The sequence below is a fragment of the Dermacentor andersoni genome, chromosome 3 (genome assembly GCF_023375885.2).
Source record: "Dermacentor andersoni chromosome 3, qqDerAnde1_hic_scaffold, whole genome shotgun sequence".
Lineage (NCBI taxonomy): Eukaryota > Metazoa > Arthropoda > Arachnida > Ixodida > Ixodidae > Dermacentor > Dermacentor andersoni.
This window is the reverse complement of record NC_092816.1, coordinates 85,319,444-85,342,756: the sequence shown is the minus strand read 5'-3', so window position 1 is coordinate 85,342,756 and position 23,313 is coordinate 85,319,444. Positions and strand designations below refer to the sequence as shown.

At 45.3% G+C, this 23,313-nt stretch overlaps 1 long non-coding RNA gene across 1 annotated transcript; it reads right to left on the bottom strand.

Annotated features, from left to right (window-relative positions):
• Positions 1-575: 575 nt before the first annotated feature.
• Positions 576-3,904, bottom strand: LOC126544020 (uncharacterized). Its single transcript, XR_007602042.3, has 2 exons — positions 3,655-3,904; positions 576-743 (listed from the first exon to the last, which is right to left on the bottom strand). It is a non-coding gene; the product is annotated as an uncharacterized lncRNA (long non-coding RNA).
• Between the last annotated feature and the right edge of the window lie 19,409 nt (positions 3,905-23,313).

Below are 23,313 nucleotides of genomic sequence, written 5' to 3'. Positions count from 1 at the left end.
CTAAGCACAGCACTGGTTTTTGTGTATCTGAGGGTAGAATTAAGCTCGGCAGCAAAGACTGGTTGCTGTGGTAACAAAAAATGTCTGCCATTCCTTTTTTGTTTTCAGGGCCTTTTTTCACTGGCACTTCATCTTACCCAATTTGGGAGGAATTTGTCTGCGGTACAAAGGTTTCTTGACGAGTCACTTGTATGCCAGAGCGGTGAGCTCTATAAAAACGAATTCTGAAGTGAAAGTTGAGTGTTGAAATGTTACCTGTGGCAAGGATGATATATAGCATGCTAAAAAAATTATTTTGAGAACTCCATCAGCATATAATAAGGAAACTTTATGCCTTTGAACTTCATATTTATGCTGAAATAAATTTCCTTTAGATTTCTGTGGCATTCTATATTTCTGTAGTTGCCATTATGTGGCAAGTTTTAATCGCATTTCACGTTTTTTTATGTTGCAGATGCTACGTACACCTGCTTCAAACTGTGTTTCATGCTATGAAGGGTGCAAATAGGCTTTATTTTCTGAATTCCCTGCAATCACATGCTTCTTTTCTTGGGCAATGGAGGACTTGAGAAATGTATTTTCCAAATCTTTTATTACAGTTATTGTAATGAGTGAATGTGTAACACAAAAATGAAGCTTGCACCAAGTGGTCATATGGACGGATTGACTCCATTAAAATTGCTGGCTTTACTCCAATATTCTGAAGAAGACCTCCGAAGTCAATGTGCATTCTTGAGCAGCATCTGTAACGAGTGCAGAATTAGTCCAGCTTAAGACCACAGAGAACAAGGCACTCATGTAATGGAACATTTGTCACATTTCGCAAAATGTAGGGGAGGGAAATAACTTTCACCACCGTGATTAGTCAATTCTAATCAAAATAGAATGTAAACAGCATATATTCTCTTGGGAACTGAAGACAGCACAGAGCCTTTAAGCCGGTTGTTACTACTACCGCTCGATAGGCTATGTGTATCTGCCAACTGTTACGATTTTATGGCAAGATTTCCAATTCATAGACCATGTAAAATTATTGCCGTCCATACGACAATCATATACAACTTTTCATTTGCTTCCTATTTATGGCTGAACTGATTTCAGCAGAATGCAAATATATAGTCATAAGATGTTTTTTCAGAGTTACTATTTGTACCCACTACACTATTCTAGATGGATGGAAGGTAGGAGCATCCCCTTGGAAACGGGGTGATGGCAGTCGCCACCATGCTCAGGTTTTTATTTTGCCTTCTATTTTTGTTTACCTGTGTTGTGTGTTATTAAATTCGTGATTTTCTTTAAATACATCTTCCTTATTAAATTCGTGATTTTCTTTAAATACGTCTTCCTACCCTTTTAACCTTACGTCACCTCTGCTTTTGAGCCACCAATCCTCCAATCGCCTTTTGCTAATTTCCACCTCATATTTATTTACATGACTATCGTTATCTCTGAACCCTAGGCCTCGGGAAGCGTGACTGTGGCTGCATCAACATCGGGCTTGATACCATCACATTTTAGTATGAGGTGTTCCATTGTTTCTACATATTTACCACACACAGCACATGTGTCTTCTTCTTCGTTAAATTTCTTTTTATAGCTCCACGTTCCAAGACATCCTGACCTAGCTTTAAAGAGTAGGGCACTGTCTCTTGAGTTATCATAAAATGCTTCCTTCCTGATCTGCTGTTTCCAGTATCGATATAGTTCCACACTATGCTTCTTTTCCATTGAATTTATCCAATTTTCACCTTCCGCATTTTTAACCTGTCGTTCAATGCTCTGTCTTTCTTCGTCCTCGTGTCTGGCATACTTACTGGTTAGCTTCCTAGTTCTTTTCCGCCATTGTGAGTCAACGCTCTTTCTGTATAGGTATTTAAATACCTTAGCTGCCCAGCTGTTATCGTCCAATTTCCTCAGACGTTTTTCATATAGGTTTTACTCTGAGCTTCCCGTGCTTCGAACGATGCCCAGCCCATATCCCCCTTTACTGCTTCGTTTGTGGTTTCCCCGTGGGCACCTAGTGCTAATCTTCCCACAGCTCTCCGATTTACTTCTTTTCTTGACTGAACCTCTGCCCTTAGACACAGGACCGCATTCCCGAAAGTGAGCCCCGGCATCATTACTCCCTTCCAAATACTTCTCAGTACCTCATACCTGTTGTACCCCCACAATGCCCTATGTTTCATTATCCCGGTATCTCTTCGCCCTTTTGCTAGGAGAGACTGTTCGTGCTTTTCCATGTACATCTGTCCTTTATTTATCCATACCCTGAGATATTTCTATTTGGCCACTCGGGGTATTTCATGGCCTTGTAAGCTCCTGATCAGTTGTATCGTTGAAAAACGTGTATCGTTGATTCTGACCTACCAGCGGCAGCGCCACCACTAAAGTGGCAGGTGAAATTTTGGCTATCATTATATGAATATTCCATGAATAAGCAATATGAACATTTGTTTTTCAGTGACGCAAATAATGTTTTGATGCCAATTTCTTATGCTGATATTTGGTGCATTTTTTAAAAGTGTCCCTACAGGTAATTCTTTAAGAATAATTTCTGTATGTCTTCACTAATGAAAGAACTAGTATTTTTCGAAAAATTTTAGTGTTTCTTGGCTTTAGCAGTAGTAGTAGTATGTTTTACATTCTAAAGTTGGCTGATCGGGCTTTTCATTAGAGACTCAAGATAACGAACTCAGTTGCACTGAATGAATCTCCGCGGACATAGCGCATTGCATTTTCTTCTACTCTACTAAATAATGCAGTGAGGCATGGTCTGTCTTCCTGGCTTTCAAGTTGTTCACCAATTCAGCATCAAGCAGCAGAAAGTAGCCACCTTTGTGGCACATCTCTCTTTACACATGTGGTTTTGAACAAATTAGACAAATTGTCAGTTATGCAGGTTCATTAATACTGGACTGACCAACACCTTTTGCATAATACTGCTATAGCAAGTAGACTTGTTTCTGCAAAATTGCTGGAAGTTGCAAATGGTGCATATTGTTAAACAGTTACAAGAATGTGAATATTTGAGACAATGTTGGGGTCTTTCTAAAGATAATGTGGCAACTTAAGTTTGAAACATACTTGCTGCTGGTGTGTATTCACAGCATTTCCCAGTCAATCTCGTAACGAAGTTTGAACATCTCACGAATCCAAATATCAGAATTTTTATTCTAAATGTCTGTAAGGAAGATTATATATATATATATATATATATATATATATATATATATATATACAATTTGCCTTATGGCAGCTTTGAAAGAAAAAAAATATGTACAGCAATAATACTGCGTACAGCGATGCAGCTCGCGTGGTCATGAATAGAGCAAAGTACAATTATTCCTGGCGCTAGTACAGGGGCAGGTCGAATGTAAAGATGCGCTGTTTTGGTGCTCCTTTGTGCCATAGAAGTATCCAGCGAAAATTATTTTGCACAAGCTCCTTTGCACCAGCTTGCACCAGGCGGGCTGCTGCGCAGTGTCAGGCGCACCCCAAAGTGTTAAACTTCGCGGGAAGCGTGTAGTTATTTCGTGGTGCGAAGAGCCCCGCGCCCAGGAGGAACTGGGTGTATCGTTGCAGAGCCAAGCATAAGTCCCACGTTGCCAACATGCTTGCTAAGATATCACACGTATAATGCAAAATTGTACTTACATTTCGTCCAGTGTAGTCCGACGCACGGTAATGTGGCCAACGGGCGTGCGCGGCTGTTCAGTCAGTTCGCATGAGCGCCGCCATTTGCACTCGGGAAGGTCGCAGCGTCTCCACCATTGCCATGACAGCAGGCGTTAATTTCAGCAATGGGCGTCGCATACAGTATTTTTGTGATTTACGAAATCTTGTTTAACAATACATACGCCACAGTACACTTAGCTTTTAGCTGACTTTTTTCAAAGCAGCGGAAGTCACGTGACCTGCTTTGGCCTATAGTGCCACGCCCCGTTGTAGCTGCTAGCGGATGAAAATACGCGTCCGGGCGTTCCGTCTATGCATCGCAGGGCGTTCCGTCCATGCCTCGCTGCGCGCTAACAGCGTTCGCTCGTGCGGGCATGCATGTGAGGCTCCTCGTGACGGATTGCGAATAAAAAAAAACTTAAAAGAGCAATAAAGATAAAAATGATCTAAAACAACACACTATATAACAGCCGTACACCGCAGTGTGTTTGTTTCTAAGGGTTAAAACTTGTTTCATTCAATACTGAGCCTATATAAAAATCAGTTGCGCACAGTTGCGGTAAAAAAATATGACAACCATTCCACTCTGTGAAGGTGAAGTGACAGCATAGGCTGACGACAGTCAAAGCTATCAAACGGAAAGTAAAGTGCTTTCGCTGCCATTCGACATTCACAGAGTGGAATGGTTGTAATTTTTTGCGTTACGATTCTGGCGTCGTTGCTCGTTCCGAGGTACCGGGCTTGCGATTGTCGTTGCGATTGTCGCTGGAACTTTCTTCGTCTATGGTGGTTCAGCACCGGCGCCGTTTACATTTTCGTTGCGGTTTCCTCCGGCGCTCCTCGTGCGCAGGTTGTTCTTCGGCTGTACGAGCTAAACGTGCCCGCCGCATAGATAAGGCAGCTGTTTTTAGCGCCGATACCTGTCCTGCTTATATACAGCGATAACCTTGAGGTCACGCTATTGTTCACGGCGAGTGTTCTAATCTGTTCCGCATTTTGAGGTCTGCGCCGCCGCACTGCACCCGTTAGAAATCGCCAAGTCCGTTTCTGTTGCAGGACGCGGAAAAAACTACGGAAGGTTGGTCATATACAGGTTTCCCTGTAACACATCGAACTATATTTATGTGCGGACACGAAGCAACTGCAAGAAGCCTATCTAGCCCGCATAGCGTTGACTGCTATGTATGGAACGGAGTCTATGAACTTTCAAAACATTGCGCAATCAATACATTTGGTATTGCACCCTATACAGGAGCATCAGCGACTGCTGATGGAGCCAAATTACTGTACTGACTGCTGACATACGATATCTTGGAAAGCCACCGCACTTTCTCTGGCTAGTCTCCAAATTTAGCTTCTATATGTAATTTGTTTTGCAAACAACATCAATATAAAATTTTAGACAGTGAAATGTTTAGACTTCCTTCATACCCTTTAATATCACAAATCCACAGGCAAGGCAAATATGCCGGAAATTATGTATTTCTACGCAGAACGTCTGTCGGCAAGGTCAGCATAGGGAGTCGCTTGCTGTAACGAAAACGTAATAACGGAGTGTTTCAATAATTTCTATAGATATTGGGAAGCCTATACATGCATGTATTGCCTCCCTAGTACTACTGTTGGATCGCTTACTTATCTTTATTTGGTGAAAGCATTTCACCGGCTAACGAATGTTAAATCTTATCGCCAGGTGCGCCTTTCTGTACCTTTCTCGAATGTTATCGACGGTTTTATCTGTTGTCTATGGTGTTGCCGGGCCTCGTGTATTCAATTTCTGTGCGCGAGGGGAATACTGGTGCACATTGTTTTATTGAGCCATGCGTTTGGCGTTTCGCTCCCATCGAAATGCGGCCGTTGCGGCCGGGATTTGAACCCAAGACCTCGAGCTTAAAGCAGCGCAACACCTTTGCTACTACATCACCGCCGGTGCGTTGTGCCGCTCATCAGTTACCCGTTCCACGCCAATTTGTGTTACTGGGTACGCGCCCCTTGAGTCACTGGCTTTGTGGCACTATGTATGTTCCGTTTTTTAATGGCGTGAAATCATTTAAGATTCATCCGGTGCCTCTGCGGAATCGAACCCGCTTCACATATGTTCAGACAAATTTCTCTGAAGGCGTATCCACGTGACATACAAGCGCCATGCATGCACAGACTTTTACGCGGCGCCGCTAAAAAGTCGAGGACACTTAGAATATATCCATGCGTGGATGAATGCGAAAGCATTGCTACGACTTCCCGATGACGACTCGTTTTACCAGACGTGATGTTATTGTTTTCACGTTAGCTCATATCATTTATCGCATAGCGTGGCTCGCCCTCGTACTTGCGTACACGTCTAAAGGAGCCGAGCGCAGCTACTGACGGAGAAGTCGCAGTCGAAGGTTTGTCCATCGGAGCGCACGACAGAACTCACCGGAATCACCGCATCGACTGGCAATGCGTCACTGCCGCCAGTGCATTCGCAGAGGGAGGGGCAGTATGGGAACGTTGGCATGGTGAGCGGCATCGGAGCCAGCTGTGGAAGAAGACGATGACGAACGCGCGAGCAGTGGCACGAGCGCGCCTCTGTGGCCACGTGACCTTTCTTTTTGGGCGACTTTCTGCGCGCGTCATTTGTCTAGATTACTGTGCACATCTGATCACTGAGCATTTGTTCTGGTATTGGTTAATATGTTGTAGCATGTTCATTGTGATCACGTGATTTAGCTGTAGATATAAAAAACAAATTCTCGTTCTAATAAAATCAGTTGGAAGTTGGCGACTCTCCTGTCGTTGTATTCTTTGTCTTGGTCTAGTTTGCAGCATGAATCAGTATTTTATCTGTTCTTTTCAGGCACTTCGAACTTGCAATCAAACACTCGTCAGCTTTCTTGATGTTGGTCTGATGTGCCGTAAATCAATGAACATTGCAATAGTGATTTCGTCTCCGTACATCCTGCCTAGTGCGAGCGATGCTTGCGCAAGCGTCGCCTCTATACCAGCGTTATTTCTTAGCTACACTTTGCCTACTGGCTCATGGCATGCACGACTTTGTATAGATCTCCTCAATGGTTGTGACCAAACGCGTTGTGGTGTCGTTGAACCGCATTACCGTATAAAGGCAAGAGAGACCGAAGCACGCTTGATACCGCGCCGGGTATTTGTTCTGCCACATCTGCTGCTGTGTGCGATGGTCTGTTCTTTCGCAATTCTTACCTGCCATGATAGGATAAATGAATGAATTAATTAATTAATGACAAATACTTAAATTAAATTATATGTTTTACATGCCAAAACCACTTTCTGATTATCAGGCACGCCGTAGTAGGGAAGGACTCCGGAAATTTTGACCACGTGGGGTTCTTTAACAGGCACCCAAATCTAAGTACACGGGTGTTTTCGCATTTCGCCTCCATCGAAATGCGGCCGCCGTGGCCGGGATTCGATCGCGCGACCTCGTTCGTGCTTAGCAGCCCAACACCAATAGCCACTGAGCAACGACGGCGGGCATGAATGAATGAATGAATGAATGAATGAATGAATGAATGAATGAATGAATGAATGAATGAATGAATGTTTATTTCATCATGAATACCATTTCAAGAAAGGTGCAGGAGCAAAAGACGCACAGCGCCCTGACAGGGGCCCCTGTACCCGCGATATATGCGTATATTATACATAATTTAGTGGCAGTTCATTGGCAGTGAGCGAACACACATAACGTTACATATTTTCACGCAATGTACATGAATTCACGCAGAAAATTAAAACAGAAATTGACAAATATTTGCGTTACAGTTCGTTTACCAATATAAACGGTGAGATAATAGATGTTCCCCTTTTCCCCCTCTTCCCCTCCTTTCCTCTCCCTCTCCGCAAGCAGTAAAGTACAGGTTCTACATGTAAATTACCATAGTACACTAAAATGCAGCATATGATCATGAACATGCATGTATGCACCTAAAAGAGAAAAAAAACGAAAGTGATTTAGAATATCTTTATGTTGCAATAATCACTCTCTCAAACACTGCGTTAGTAACAATTCCTTTACGTGGTTTTGAAGACGTTTCTGGTCATATTGAAATCATTGTTATCTTCTAGCTTATTTAGGATTCTTAGTACTTGGTACCTGGTTATTCGTTTACCATAATTCGTCCTTGTGTTTAGTGACCGTTTTCTTTTTAGTCTGATATTGTAAGGAACTTCATTATTGTTTTTGTGTATATAAAATGCAGTGTTATATATGTACTGTAGTAGTTTAAAGTCATAAATCTCGTTGGCCTAAAGCATTCGGTATTTAAAAAATAATGGTAATGTTCTTAGTTCATAACATGGCCCATGATAGTTTTCATAAATGCGCATTATCTTCTTTTGTAGAATAATGAGCCTGTTGTAGTTAGTTTTTGTTGTGGTGCCCCATATCAATATGCCGTACGATTATCTGGAGTAGAACAGTGAAGTATCTAGGTTTTATTTCAGCCAGTAGGTATTAAGTGTGCAATTTTATAGAAGCATCCAACAAATCGTCATAGTTCGGTAGATAAATTATTAATGTGTACCTTCAATGAAAGGTGCTCTTGGAACCAAACACCAAGAAACTTTTGCTCCTTAACCCTGGTTATCTGTTGCCCTTTCAAAGTTCAAATATTGTCCCTACTTAGTGGTCTGTTAAGTTAACGAAATATTATGTACTTTGTTTTCGCTATGTTAAGCTGCAGCCTATTTTCCCCGAGCCAGGCCGAGAGGGACGCAACGTAGGTGTTGGCTCTTCTTTCTAAATATGTTAGGTCTGTGGGCTTAAAAAAGGTGTTAGTATCATCGGCATACATAATAAGTTCAGGAGAGTTGGGTATAGTTACAGTGCCATTTATGTAAACAAGAAATAAAAACAGTCGTAATATTGACCCCTGTGGAACTCCTTGTGTTAACTTTATCTTTGATGATGTGGTGTCTTTTATTTGCACGATTTGATAGCTGTCACTAAAGTAGTTTTTAACGAGCTCTAGTACAACTCCCCGCACATCGTATTTAGACAGTTTGTACAGTGGGATATCGTACTTTATTGAGTCAAATTCTTTCTTTAAGTCTATAAATAAACCAAGTGTTACCTTCTTACTGTCAATTTTTGTAAGTATGCTATCCTTAATACAGCGCAAAGTTTCTTTAGCTGATCTGTTCTTTTCAAATCCGTACTGGCAACTAGACAAGATTTTCCGTTTGTCAAAAACAGAAATCAGCCTTTGGCTAGTCAAACTTTCAAAGATCTTGTATATAATGGGGAGCACCGATATCGGCGGGTAATTTGATGCATTATTTCGATCGCCTTCTTTAAATATTGCTGTTACTCGTGCTATCTTAAGTTCCTGTAGTATTAGCTATGATTTTCTTGTTAGTACATGCCTACCAACTTCTGAATTTTAAAATTCGAAAGAACACCGCAGGCGCATGAGAGAGGGGGAGGGAGCGGCGGCAGGCATATTTTTTTAGACCTTAGCCGTGAGCACACATTTTCGTTGGCATACACACGCACTGTGTGAACAATGACTTGAAATAGCGAACTTCGCACTGCACAAACCGATAAAAACGATATTATTATTTAAATCTCAGTGATCTTTTTTGACCTTGTTGACGCCGATTTCACCTGCTTCAGGAACTTGCCTGATTACACTTGCTCCAACAAATTAAGTAGCCTTCTGCAGTATACATGGCGTCTCGCGCTGCCACTAGAAGCCGGCTTAATTGCCATCACTATTGCTTTCTTTTTTGCAATTTCGCACCGGCTCATCTTTCCACTTATTTAAAGCTTCTTCCCGAATCGAATTCATTCTTTCTCATAAAGTGGCGTAAACATACGTCAAGCTCAAGAAGAGGCCCAAAGTGCTTTCGCTGCCATTCCATCTTCACAGAGTGGAATGGGTGTCATTTTTCGCCTTGCGAGTTTGGCGTCGTTGCATGTTCGGAGGTGCCCGGGCTCGCTATTGTCGTTTTCGTTCAGCATCGCGGGAACGTTCTTCGTCGATGATGGTTTCGCACCGGTGCCGTTTACATTCTCGTTGCGGTTCCCTCCGGCGATCGTCATACGCATGTTGTTCTTCGGGTGTAGGAAATATACGGGCCCGCAACATCGATGACGCAGCTGTTTTTAGCGCCCATAACTCTCCTGCTTATATACTGCGATAACCTTGACATTACGCTATTGTTCACGGCGAGCGTTCCAATCTATTCCGCATTTTGACATCTGTGCCGCCGCACTGCACCATTGACTGCACCCGTATGGGTCTGTTAGAAATCGCCAAGTTCGCTTCTGTTGCCGGACGCCGAAAAAACTGCGTAAGGTTGGTCACATACAGCTTTAGCTGTGACACATCGAGCTATATACAAGTGCAGACGCGAAGCCACTTCAAAAAGCTTCTCTAGCCTCCACAGTGTGACTATCTATGTATGGAACGGATGATACCAACTTTCGAAACATTGGGCATTCAAAATATATGGTATTGCAGTGGAGCCGTACGGTGTGCTACAGACCATTGCCATTGGAACAAACTTTGTACCGACTCCTAACATAGGATATCATGGAAAGCCCCCGCACTTGCTCTGGCTGCTTTCCAAATTTAGTTTCCATATCTAATTTGCATCACAAAAAATATTAGTGTAACATTTGGTGGAAGATAATCTTTAAGGTTACTTCATATCCTTTAATATAACAACTCCACAGGCAAGGCCGGCGCCGAACGCTATCGCAGAACGTTTCCACGCAGAACGTTATCAGCGCGGTCAGCACAGGGAGTCGCTTGCTGTAACGAAAACGTAATAACAGGGTCTTATACTCATTTCTTTAAACATTACGAAACCTATACATGCATGTATTGACTTCCCCCTAGTAATACTGTTGAATCGTACACTTCCTTACTTTTATCCGCTGAAAGCACTTCACCGTTTAACGAATGTTAAATGTTATGGCACAGTGCAAGACGCGCCTTTCTGTACTGGACGTTTCTCGAGTGTTATTATCGAGGGTTCTATCTGCTGTCTATGTTGCCGCCCAGCCTCGTGTATTCAATTTCTGTGCGCGACGGGAATACTGGTGTACATTGTTTTAAAGCAAAAGCGTTACTGGCTAAACCAGACTGGACTTGCAGACTAGATTACCAGCTAAACAACCAGCTAGACAACCAGACTATCCTGGACTTGCAATCAAGATTAACCAAGGCTAACCATGCTATGCCTTAGCTTTCGCTATGTATATCATGACATAGCCGAGCTAAGCCACTGCAAATATTTATTGAACCATGCGTTTTGCGTTTCGCCCCCATCAAAATGCGGCCGCTGCGGCTGGGATTTGATCCGGCGACCTCGTACTGAAAGCAGCACCACACCGTAGCCGCTAAGCCACCGCGGTGCGTTGTGACGCTCATCAGTTACCCGTTCCACGCCGCCAATTTCTGTTACCGGGTGCGTGCCCCTTGGGTCACTGGCTGTGTGGCACTATGCATGTGCCACTTTTGGATGAACCTCTTTGAGGCCAACTTGGGTAATTATGTCTCACTTAGTACGTTCCGCTTTTCAATGGCAAGAAATCATTGAAGATTTCTCCGCTGCCTCGGCGGAATCGAACCCGCTTCATATATGTTCAGACAAACTTCTCTGAAGGCGTATCCACGTGACACATAAGCGCCAGGCGCAGACTTTGACGCGGCGCCGCTAAAAAGTCGAGGACACTTAGGATATATCCCTACGAGGATGAATGCGCAAGCATTGCTACGACTTCCCGATGACGACTCGTTTTACGAAACGTAATGGTTTCGTTTTCACGTTGCCTCGTATGATTTATCGCATCGCGTGCCTCGGCCTCGTTCGCGTACTTGCGTGGACGTCCAAAGGAGCCGGGCTCAGCTACGGACGGAGAAGTCGCAGTCGAAGGTTCGTCCATCGAAGCGCAGGACAGAACTCGCCGAAATCACCGCACCGACTGGCGGTGCGCCAGCGCCGCCAGCGCCTTCGCAGAGGTAGGGGCATTACACTCTAAAAACAGTTACACCGTTTGGGGTGTATATTTGCCACGCAACTATAATCGTCATCTGTCTTGCTTGCGTTTCCTTTCTTGAAAACGCTGCGCTCGCTACTTTCCTGTTGAGAATGCTCTGTCATGCCGATAACGCGCATGCCGTTCGTGACTTGCAAGTACCGGGCTCGCAGTGTTAAAGAAAGCAAAGCGCACAAGACATACGACGATTATTGTTGTATGGCAAATATACACCGCAAAGGGTGCAACTGTTTTTAGAGTGAATGGGAACGCTGGCATGGCGAGCGGCATCAGAGCCAGCTGTGGAAGACGATGACGAACGCGCGAGCAATGGCAAGAGCGCGTCTGTGTGACCACGTGACCTTTTTTCCTGGGCGACACTCTGCGCGAGTCCTTTATCTACAGATTACAATGCCCACCTGATCAGTGAGCATTTGTTCTTGTATTGGTTATTATGTTGTAGCATGTTCCTTGTGATCCCGTGACAATTAGCTGTAGGTATAGAAGAAGAAGAAGAAACTTTATTAAAGACTAGTCCGGCAGTTTTTGTTGTGGTGGCCTCAGTTGGCGGCTCGAAGTCCTTGGACTCGGGCGGTATCTTCGGCTTGCCCGACTGCCCAGGGCTGGTCTGCCAGCTCTGAACTTTTGAGAGCCGACTCCTAGCGGCGGCGACGCCTACGGAGAAGGTCCCCGGCGGCTACCGCATCCGGGGCGGCGTCGGGAAGAAGCGAGCTCGAGCCTTCCCGTACTCTGGCAACGGACGCGATTATGGACGCGTCGCGAACGGAGCTGGTTTGATCACCGTTGTTGCCGGCACATTCCCAGAGCATGTGTCGCAGCGTTGCTCTCTGTCCGCAAGTTTTACACGTGTCTGTTGGACATAAACCCGGGTAGCAGTGGTGTACGATGGCGGGGCTTCTGTAGGTGTGTGTCTGGAGCAATCGTAAAGTTACGGCCTCGTGCCTGCTCAATTTATTGTGCGGTGGCGGGAATGTGCGTCTTTCGAGTCTGTAGTGTTGGGTGAGGTCTCCGAACGTGGTAAGGCGATCGCTCACGCCCACTGTATTTATTGTTGCTGCATTTCTGTCGTAGTGTCCCGATCCGGCAGACCCGATGCCCCGCTCTCGGGGGCGGAGGTGGCGGCCACATAATCAGCGGCGGACCGGCGTGTGAGACCTCGAGCCGTGGCGTGGGCCGCCTCGTTGCCCGCGAGCGGAACATCGGTGTGGGCCGAGGTCCAGAGGAGGAAGACCGTAGAATTTTGGGGTTGCGAGGGCGATGACGAGTCGCCGTCGTCAGAAATTTGGAGTATGCGGACCGCTTCCCGCGAGACGCGACCGCGCGTGAAGCCGCGGATTGCCGCCTGTGAGTCGCTGATCACGATCGCAGCGTTCGGCACTGTGGCGAGTGCTAGGTCTATCGCGGCTTCTTCGACCGCCTCCGTGTGTCCCGTGGTCACCGCGGCGCTCGCGAGGCACTTACCCGTGCGGTCTACAACCGCGATCGCGTGTGCGCTTCTCCCTCCTCCATATCGCGCAGCGTCTACGTACACTGCCTCGTTGCTGTTACCAAACTTCTTCTGAAGGTCGCTTGCTCGTTTGTTGCATCTCCCGGCGTGGTGCGTCGGATGCATGTTCTTGCGAAGCGGCGGGATGATCAGGCGGTCGCGGACCGAGGCTGGAACCGCCGTCTTTCCTCCATGCTGAGTGTGGTACGTGATGTCATTATGGTTCTGAATAAAATCAGTAGGAAATTGGCGAGCGTCCTGTCGTTGTGTCCTTTCTGTTCGTCTAGTTTGCACCATGAATCAGTATTTTAGCTGTTCTTTTCAGGCAGTTCGAACTTGAAATCAAACACTTGTCAGCTTTTTTGATGTTTCTCTGATGTGCCATATATCACTGAACATTGCAAGAGTGATTTCGTCTCCATACGTCCTGCCTAGTGCTACAGCGATATTTTCGTAGGCATCACCTCTATACCAGCGTTATTTCTTAGCTACACTATGCCTACTGGCTCATGGAATACACGACGTTCTATAGATCTCCTCAATTATTGTGATCGAACGCGCTGTGGTGTCGTTGAAGTGCTTCACCGTATGCAGGTAAGAGAGAACGAACCACGTTTGATACCCGCGCCGGGTATTTGTTCTGCCACATCTGCTGCTGTGTGCGATGGCCTCTTCTTTCGTCATTCTTGTTTGCCACGATAGGAAGAAGTATTATCTATGATATTCTTGCTGGTAAATGTCTGCCAACCTCTGAATATTAAAATTCGTAAGAACCCCGCAGGCGTATGAGAGAGGAGGGTAGAGGGGAGTGACACGCATTGACACGTCTCATATTCAATTCTACTTTCGAGACTTAATTATTGCGATACTTGACGGGGCACGTTTGCTCTGCCTGGAAGCAATCAAAGTGAATGTGCAATACAATCTGCTGTCAAAGAACGAACCTAACCAGTAAAAAAGTCAATATATTTGGAAATTCTCTTCGCCTTTATCGAAAATAAGATGCTAATATGTCACGCGCCAAAACCACGATCTGATCATGAGGCACGCCGTAGTGCGGGACTCCGGATTGTTTTGTCTTGCGTAGCGCTCTTTAACGTGCACCCAAAGCACGATAAACGGGCATTGCTGCATTTTCCCCGCATCGAATGGCGGCCGCCGTCACCGGGATTTGATCCTGTGACCACGTGCTTAGCAGCGTAACGCCATATCGACTAAGCAACCACGGGATATTGCTTTCCTCGCTTATACCAAGCGTCTTCTCGTGGTAAGAGTGGCCTTTTTGGTATTTTAGAAGGGAAATTTAGCAAGAAATCCCAAATAATTTTTCCTCTTTCGTGTCCCTTTAATACCGCCGCCCGCGGCCGTACAACACACGGCGTTGTCGTTATCGCGCTTCAGAGAGCGTTCTGCGCTAGCGAAAACGCATGCATTTGCCGTACGCACGCGAGCCTTGAGCCAACACCTCGACGTCTCTCACCTTCGCACGTAGAAGTTCGAAGGGCGTACATTGGCCACTTATGAACGCATCGTACGCACACGCGAAAGAGCTTGTGTCAATCGTGACTGAGTCCATACATCGGCTCCGTAATCACTCGGCCGTCCGTGATGTCGCGTGACGGCTAAACGAATGAGGCCCCGTGAGCACACGTAAATCACTCTGCGCTCACGAGACCCTGCACGCGCAGTGCGTGCGCACAGCCAATGAGCGGACGCGATACGTCTTCATTGGGGGCCAACGTGGCCGTGGGTGCCGAAGGCTGGAGGTGCTTGGGGTTCGGCGGCTGGCGTGATTAATGGCAGGGTTGATGCATCGAAAAGGGGGCCAGAAGCGTCTCTCGCAGAGGCGCAGTTGCTTGTTTTTCCTGTTTCCCTCCCCCATTTCCACCCTTCGATTATTACTGGAAGCGCTCTCGATCAGGCACAACGAAGCACATGATGACAACAACAACGCCGCCGCCGACGACGACGACGACGACGACGACGATGATGATGATGATGATGATGACGCTGATGATGATCGTCTTCCATGATGTGTACCCATTAAGGAAGATAAGTTAAGAATACCGCAGCAGGAGGTATAGTATAATAGAAATACTTATCCTAAGAGGATCGATGAAGAAAAAATATATACAAGGAAAAAGACCGTATAGAAGTTAGGAGTGCGCGACTAACTCAAATTATAATATCAAAGTGGTAGCGATGAAGGGAAGGTCCCGCGCAAAGCCCGAAATGTCATTTTCTTGTGAGCTTTGAGACTCACCTACTGCAGGGGACTGGCCAAGAAATATTGGTTTGTGATGGTGGTGTTGCGCTGTTGCTTTCCTCAAATGTTTTGCGCATATGAACTTTGAAGCAACTTGGACTGCGAATTTTGCTAGTTGAATTTGATTCATGGTGTCAAATACAAAAATCGGCGTGCGGACGTAGGACTGGTATGATACCGAAGGAATGGCACGATCGCCGATATTCAGCAGAAAAGCTTCCACGGTGATTGACTTTTTTTTGTCGTTGTTGCTGTTAGACACCCCGAAACTGTGGGGGATTGGCCATAAAGCAGAAAGAAATACATAACGGGTTTACATCAAGAGAACTGTCGAAGCTAACGAAATACGAATAGTAAGAGAGGTGGATTTAGGAGTGGTAAGCGACAAATTAGGCAAAATTAAATCACGAAACGTATTTTTCTTTTATAGTTAAAGGTTAGAGGGAAAATGCGCTAAGGAGACAGAGAACCACAACAACATTAAAATGGGCTCAGCAAGGCTACCTACGAGACTTTTATAGTAGAGTCACATTTCGCATTGAGATGTGAACATCCCATGGTTGAACCCAAGCTTTGAGGCTCCAAAAAAAGGTGCATCGAAACAGCCATGCTGCGGCTAAGCCCGTTGTTGTCGTTCTTGTTGTTGCTTATGTTGTTTGAAGCAACAACAATGAACAAGAAATACGGGATTGACCGGTCCTACTATAAGCGTATACCATCCCATTTATCTTGAATTTATTAACACGTAAAGTTTCCTCACTGGTGCGTGCAGCTACGCTGATTGATTTGTCTTCCGCTTAGCCCATCAACTTGTAAATGTACGTCACCGTGTGCTCCTTGTGCCGTTTTCTCTCCCATCAGCCTCTCCATATGGATGCATAGCTTAGTGCTACAGCTGTACCTCTAAAATTTGCAAAACATCTAGCCTGTTACAAACGGCACTTTATCTCTCATTCTTTGTTTCGGGATTCTAGGCCGCATTGTCCGCGTCCTATTGTCGCCGTCGTCTTCTCACATGACTTCATCCGCGCGCTCTTACGTGGTCGTCGCTGGTCGCTCTAATTCTACGTCGATTCGATCCCCTTGCACTCCCTGAACTAGTTCGCGAGGTGCTTCACTTGGCCATTCGTTTCACTCGGTGCAGGCTTCGTACAGGACGAGTACACAGCGAATTCCCTGCAGCCGTCAGACGGAGAGGTGTACACATTGCAACGCTCGCGTATGTCGCGCCGGGCCACGTTTAGTGCAATAACTGGCATTGAAACTGGCGAGAACTGTATGGTTCTCAAAAGCAGGGCGAAACGAATGCACACACTTTGTTTAGTAGGCAGCAAACTCTCGATGATCAAAAGCCGCGTCCTCACATTCTCATATACGCCGGTGACGGCTCGGTTGGGCGTTTCCCGTTTTAAAGAATAATGTTATTATTTTTTTTGTACACGTAATTGCGATGTTCCTCCGTTCACTCACGCGCACACGCGCTGTCCCCCCCCCCCCCCCCTCCCACCCACCCCTCACTTATTATCGACGACCTATTTCCGCTCCCTCCCAAAAATGTTTAATAATCATATTGCCCTTTCCTTAGAAAGAATCACTTCGCGAGTGATTACAACTGAACGGTCTCGTACGAGAGAGTATATATACAGCAAAACTGTGACCTGTACGGCGCTCACTCTGTGACGGTGGATACGAACCCGCACTGGAATAAACCAGCAGGCTGGCAGCATATCTGAACTTCCGCGAAGGTATGAAAGCCAAAGCTCGATTAAACGAAAGCAGATTTTACGAAATGTTCAGTTTAGCGAAGTGCTTTTGATTCCCCTGCTCATGTTGACGGAGCCTATAATTCGTCGAAAACCTCGAACCAAGGAAGTGAACACTATGTCATCCAAATGAACGATTTCTTTCTTTTCTCGTAAAAATGTGGGTAAAAAACTGGGTTTTCACGGTTAAGGAATTCTTTTTTCGCTGCTCCCTTCATGTGTTATACGAGGTGATCATTTTTCAGCTTTTCGGAATTTTTAAGAATCGCCTGTGGCAGGTAGCATAATTCTTGCCCTTCAGCTGGATTATCCGTAGAGCCAGACATAACTAGCACGAGAAATCGAAACAAATATTGAAATAATTAAAAAAATCACCAATTACCTTCCTCCTTAATTACTTTACGGCTCATCTTGCAATTTACAAATTGTAGCCGGTGAGTGTACAAGACGTATCGACTTCAAATGAATCTCACGGATGACACCAGTTTCGAGATATTATTTCCCAAAGTGCGAGACTAAATACATGGACGTTCCAGTTACTTTTGGGGATCAACGCATAAAAGATTGCTTTCTTAAAAAATTAAGTGGAAAAACGCTGCATTTTTTACGGTGAGGTTGATTGAGCATACGTCCAAATTGGTGTCATTTTGGAAATTCATTCCAAGTGGATGCGCCTTGCAACCTCACCGACTGCAATTCGTAAATTGCACTATATGCCATAAAGTAATTAAGTAAGAAGTGAATTAGGGAACCTTCGTTCATTTGTTTTATATGTGTCTCGACTACTCCTAGAAGTAACGTCGGCCTCTCTGAATCATCCAATTGAAGCACAAGAATCATGTTATCTGCGACAGTAGATTTTTCTCCATTTAACTTAGTTCTCAATTTAACGAAATAATTCTCTGGTATCGTCACCTTCAATAAATGGAGATTTCAATCCATACTGCTTTTTCTGTCAACAATTAAATAATCCATGATGTGTCTTGCTTTGATCCTTCAGCTATTTCTCAGGCCTTATGCGTTCAAAGTGCAGTCTTCACTTTGGACGACGGAACCATTCCCTCCCCTTTTAATACCACAGCAATATCAGCCCCCCTTTCCAACCTATGTGGTCGCTTCCGGTGTGCACAACCTACTGCTTAATTTAGACACAACAAAGGGTGAAGATCTGGACGGTATTCTAAATATGTTCTTAAAACGATATTCCTAGTGGAGCTCGCGATACCTAACAGTAAATTTTAAGCAATCATTGGAAACATGAACTGTACATTTAATCTGGAGAAATGCTTCAATCATGCCTATTCATAAAGGCGGCCACAGGCACACCTTCAGGCCAGTATCCTTGATATCATCTCGCTGTAAATTGTTAGAGCAGATAATTCACAAATATATTGCGGAGTACTTACCCGAACATAACGTTCTATCTCAGACACACCGCGGCTTTCGATCAGGCTTTTCTACTGAATCGCAACCAATTAAATTCAGCCACGACATTGCTTCAGCATTAAATTTAAGATGAAAAATAGATGCATTCGTCATAAACTGCTCAAAAGCATTTTATACGATATGTCGCAGTAAGTTTCCATATACACTCGAATTATTTATTAGACAAAATAAGCGCCTTGCCTAGTTAACTGATGTTTTACGTTTAAGGTCTCAGTATGTTGACTTTAATAACGCACAGTCGGCCACAATCACTGTGACTTCGGGGGTCCCACAAGGCTCTGTCATCGAGTCACTCTTGCTTCTTGCTTATTTTAATGATGTTGTTGAAGTGGTTGGTGATTCTTCTATCAAAATAAGATTATACGCCGATGATTGTGTGTTTACTCCAGTGTATCCAGCCCAACTGCCAACAGAAACTAAACGAGGCGTTTTCACTCTTCTGTGTCTGGAGCAGGAGATGGCAGATGGGACTTGTACGAATGGGAAAGAATCTCTAAACTTCACGTATGGTTATAACTGCAATATCTTGGCAACTGTTAATTAATATAAATACTTGCGAGTAACTTTCATCTTTCATGTCTAACTGGACATAGCAGAGGGAGAACGCGGGAATGCGGGAGATGGAAATTCAAGATGATGAGCAAAACGAGAAGAAGGTAAAAGCGCGAGCCAAGATTTCGACGAGTGGACTTGCCTTTTTCAAGGCTTCAAAAAGACAGGTCCACTTGTCGAAATCTTGGCTCCCAGTTTTACCTTGTTCTCGTTTTGCTCATCGTCTGGACATAGCACGGGCACACATAGACATAATTTGCACGCGAGCACAGCGAAAATTAGGCCACTTAAAGCGAACCCTTAAAAGCGCACCTAAAGAATGCAAACTGACCGCCTACAAAAGCTTGGTGAGACCAACACTTGAATGCGCGCCCACTGTCTGGTCCCCCCATCATGTCTGCAATGTGCATGAACTTGAATCGGTTCCAAAAAAAAAAAAGCAGTTCAATTTATTTTTCGCCGCCATGATCACCCCTTCCCGCTTTGCTTTTTATGCAGCCGAGCTATCACTGCCCCTAGCAATCAGACGTAAACGCGAGCGCGTTATTCTCCTGTACAAGATAGTTAATCAACATTTCCGCACTAAATCTCCCACTGTTTTCAGAAGTTGTTCAGCACCCCGTACCGGGTGGACACATTCTCTTGAACCTTGTTCCCCTTAGACCATCTCTGGATTGTTTTAGGTTTTCCTTCTTCCCCCACACCATTGAACTTTGGAATAACCTTGAAACGTCCTTGCGTGAATTGCACCTCTTGATGAATTTGTTATTCAATTGTCCAATTCTGTTCGCTAATAGTTCTTTATTTTGAAGACTTGTGCATTAATGCAAGATAGCAGTATTTGGAGACAAACAAACAAACAAACAAACAAACAAACAAACAAACAAACAAACAAACAAATAAACAAACAAACAAATAAATGAATAAATAAAAACTACTAGCTATCCTGCCTAATCGTGTTCAGGGTGTCCACTTCCTTCGTTCTGTTCATACACTGGGATATGTAAAAAAATTATAATGAACTTATAAAAGAAACAAACAGAACGCCCTGCCTGCACCAATAAATTATCGCAGGATACACATGGACCGCCGCTGCTAATAAAGGGTGGGCATCCACGCGCGACGGGAAAGACGATTCGCGGAAGTGTCTCAAGTGCGCAGATGAGCTTAGCTGCTACCGCCACGACGGACTACGCCCATAACATCTTTTTTTTTTTTTTTTTTGCGAGTCCGCACTCTGGATTGTGCACGTGAAGAGGGCTTCGAGTTAAGCACGAGCCATTCATCCTCGACGTTTTCGCCACATCCAACGAGTGCTTCGACCGTTGTGTAGCCTTCTTTCCGCTTCGGTCGCCTTATGACGACTACCGCTACATGCGCTTTTTACATTTAAGCGCGCAAGGAGGTCCACGATGTCTATACGCGTGCGACCGCTCGATCGCGAGCGCGCCTAGCTACGCGTGTAACTGGGTCTGATGCGCCATTGGGAAACTGCCGACAGGACGCTGTGACAAGAATGTGTTGTGCCAGCACGTCCACTGCATAGCAGATATAGGCAACGATCGTCGCTCACGCTGATTTCTCGCGATCGTCTTTCCCTCAAGCCACAGCGCCTGAATACCCAATCTGGTACTCGCTTTCTTTTTTTTTTTTTCAGCCGTGTGGGGAGAGGGGGTTCTCAAGTGAACAAGATGTCTCCATCGTCGTTCTCCTGCTGTTCGTCCTCGTTGCAAGGCGAGCGACATCTCGTCGAGCGAAGGCTTATAGATGCGCGCGTCCCGTCTCCGTCAGACGCTGTTGCCGGGAGCGGAGGGAGAGCGCTCGGACGTCGTGCGTTATGGAAAGGCGGCGCGCGTCGGGTGTTCCCAAAAAAGGCTCCCCCCTCCCGCGCGCACTTTGGAGCGCAAAAGGGCGTTTCTCGGTCGTTGACGCTCCAAGTCTGCTTCCTTAAGGGGCCCCTCTACTTCGAGGAGTGAAAGACAGGGATAGCTATAGGAGCGATGCGATCGAGCCTGCTGCGATGCTGTTCTCAAACGGGGACCACGTGAAACGTTTCAAGTAGCACTGTAAATAGGGCCTACATTCAGCCAACGTTGGCCGACGTATGGTCGATATTTATCCCATATTTCGACTACATTGATCAACGTTCTCCTAGTTGAAGGCATACATAGCGGACAATACTTGTCTATTACAATGTCTATAGTGGGCAACGTTGTCCGATATAATGCATATATGGTACAATATTGGCCCCTAACAAAAGGCACACATAAGGCCTGCTTACGGCACTGTTGGTGGGATGGTCAAACGTCGAATACACGAAACAGAAATTATCGATTAAACGTAGCAACGCAGTGAACTCAACATACGCCTCGCCAAAGTTAACGAACTTTTGCGAGGAAGTGTGGGCAAATTTATGGGGGGTATAGTTATTTGCAGCGATTCAGTTCACGTGGCGGGCGTCGCGGCTGCCGTATTAAGTTTTGCGAAGGCTATCATGAATGAACACAATTCGGCCTCATTGGGATTATTGTCTTCGAATGGGTACGAGTAAAAACTTACATTTTTTTGTTTTTATTGTTGAATAAGTAGAGGGCGAATCAGAGAGTCTTTGCCCCCATTTTTCATTAGCTAAAATAAGGTGCATACACCTAATTACAAATATACGTACTATTCTACGTACCTTACACTATTCTTCCACATAGTCCCCACACCGGTTCAGACAACTGTCCCATCGAACTATTAAATTTGAGATGCGAATTCGTCCTGCCGACTGAGGAACCACAGTCGGACTGCTGTCTTGGCTTCATTACTTGTGGCCCTTTTGCGAACTCGCAACACCAGCACCTCACACTTTTCAAAGCGAGACACCTTTGCCAATTCATGGGCTGCATTCCCCTGTGGATTTCGACTGCCGTTCATCCCTTGCTTCATAGAAAACTAGCCACACTTCGTTGCTCGTACGCCGTGGACGTGTGATGCACAGCCGCCATCTTCAACAACCGACAGCAGCGTCATGGCGCAGAGTTACTGGCAGGTAAGGCCGGGCCAATCCAAGTAAGGTCCACCGATGTGAATGGATGTGTTGACTTCGCATTTACAGCAGTAATTTGGCTAAAAAAGTGCTGGCTCTCCGGTAATCGAGAGTAGATGTAAGCATGATATGGCTACCGGCAAAGCAGATTGGTTGGCGGTGATACTAGCCGCAATCTTAAAATGGTTGTAGTGCATGTTCGCAACGGCACACCGCACCACTCCATACTGTGCATTGGTCCACACAATAGTTGCCTGTCACAGACAGAAACTCATTGTGAGTCTCGTCTCCATCAAACAGCCATCAGTGGTGCGCCGGGCACGCCGCGGAACTCACGGACAGCTGGCGTTGAAAGGAGCAAAGGCAACTCTGTCTGAGCACGGAAAGACGACAATCAAGTGTATAGTGCCCTGTATCTGCCTTTTGAAAGTCGCTATTGGAAATGAAGATTGAAACTTCAGCGTACCAGAAGCTGCAGCTTGAGTGATGTTGCGAACAAATATTTGGAAGTACTAGGAAGCAATATTTTTTTTGTAACTAGTGTATGTAATGGTTTTGACTGGTTGCACGGACGATCTCGTTTGGTTCTCGCTATTTGCCCGCACGTTCTCGTTTGACAGCCCGAATATTGGTTCTGGCTTTTGGCTCAATGTCCCTCGGAGGTCGCCGACAACGTGAGCTAAAACCATTTCATGCTTTAACAAAATAGGGGCAAATACTTTCTGATTCACGTATAATGCTATTCATACGTGTATTCTAAGCGTTTTCGATTGAACGAAGACTCACTTTAACGAATTTATTACCGGGTCGATACTATCGAATTCGTTAAATCGAGGTTTAACAAGCATTTGTAGTGTACTTTCGGCACGGTGGGCGTCTCCAAGCCTGTTTGTCAGCATGATAGTTACTAACATTCTACTCGCCGCTCTTGGTTACCGAAAGCTATAATGGATACACACTGTGACTAACATCTCTCATGATGGCCGTGTGGCTGTCACGCAGAAAGTGTTAACGTTCTGACGCTGGGCGATGCCGCAACGAAAGTAAGCCAGACATTCGTGGGCG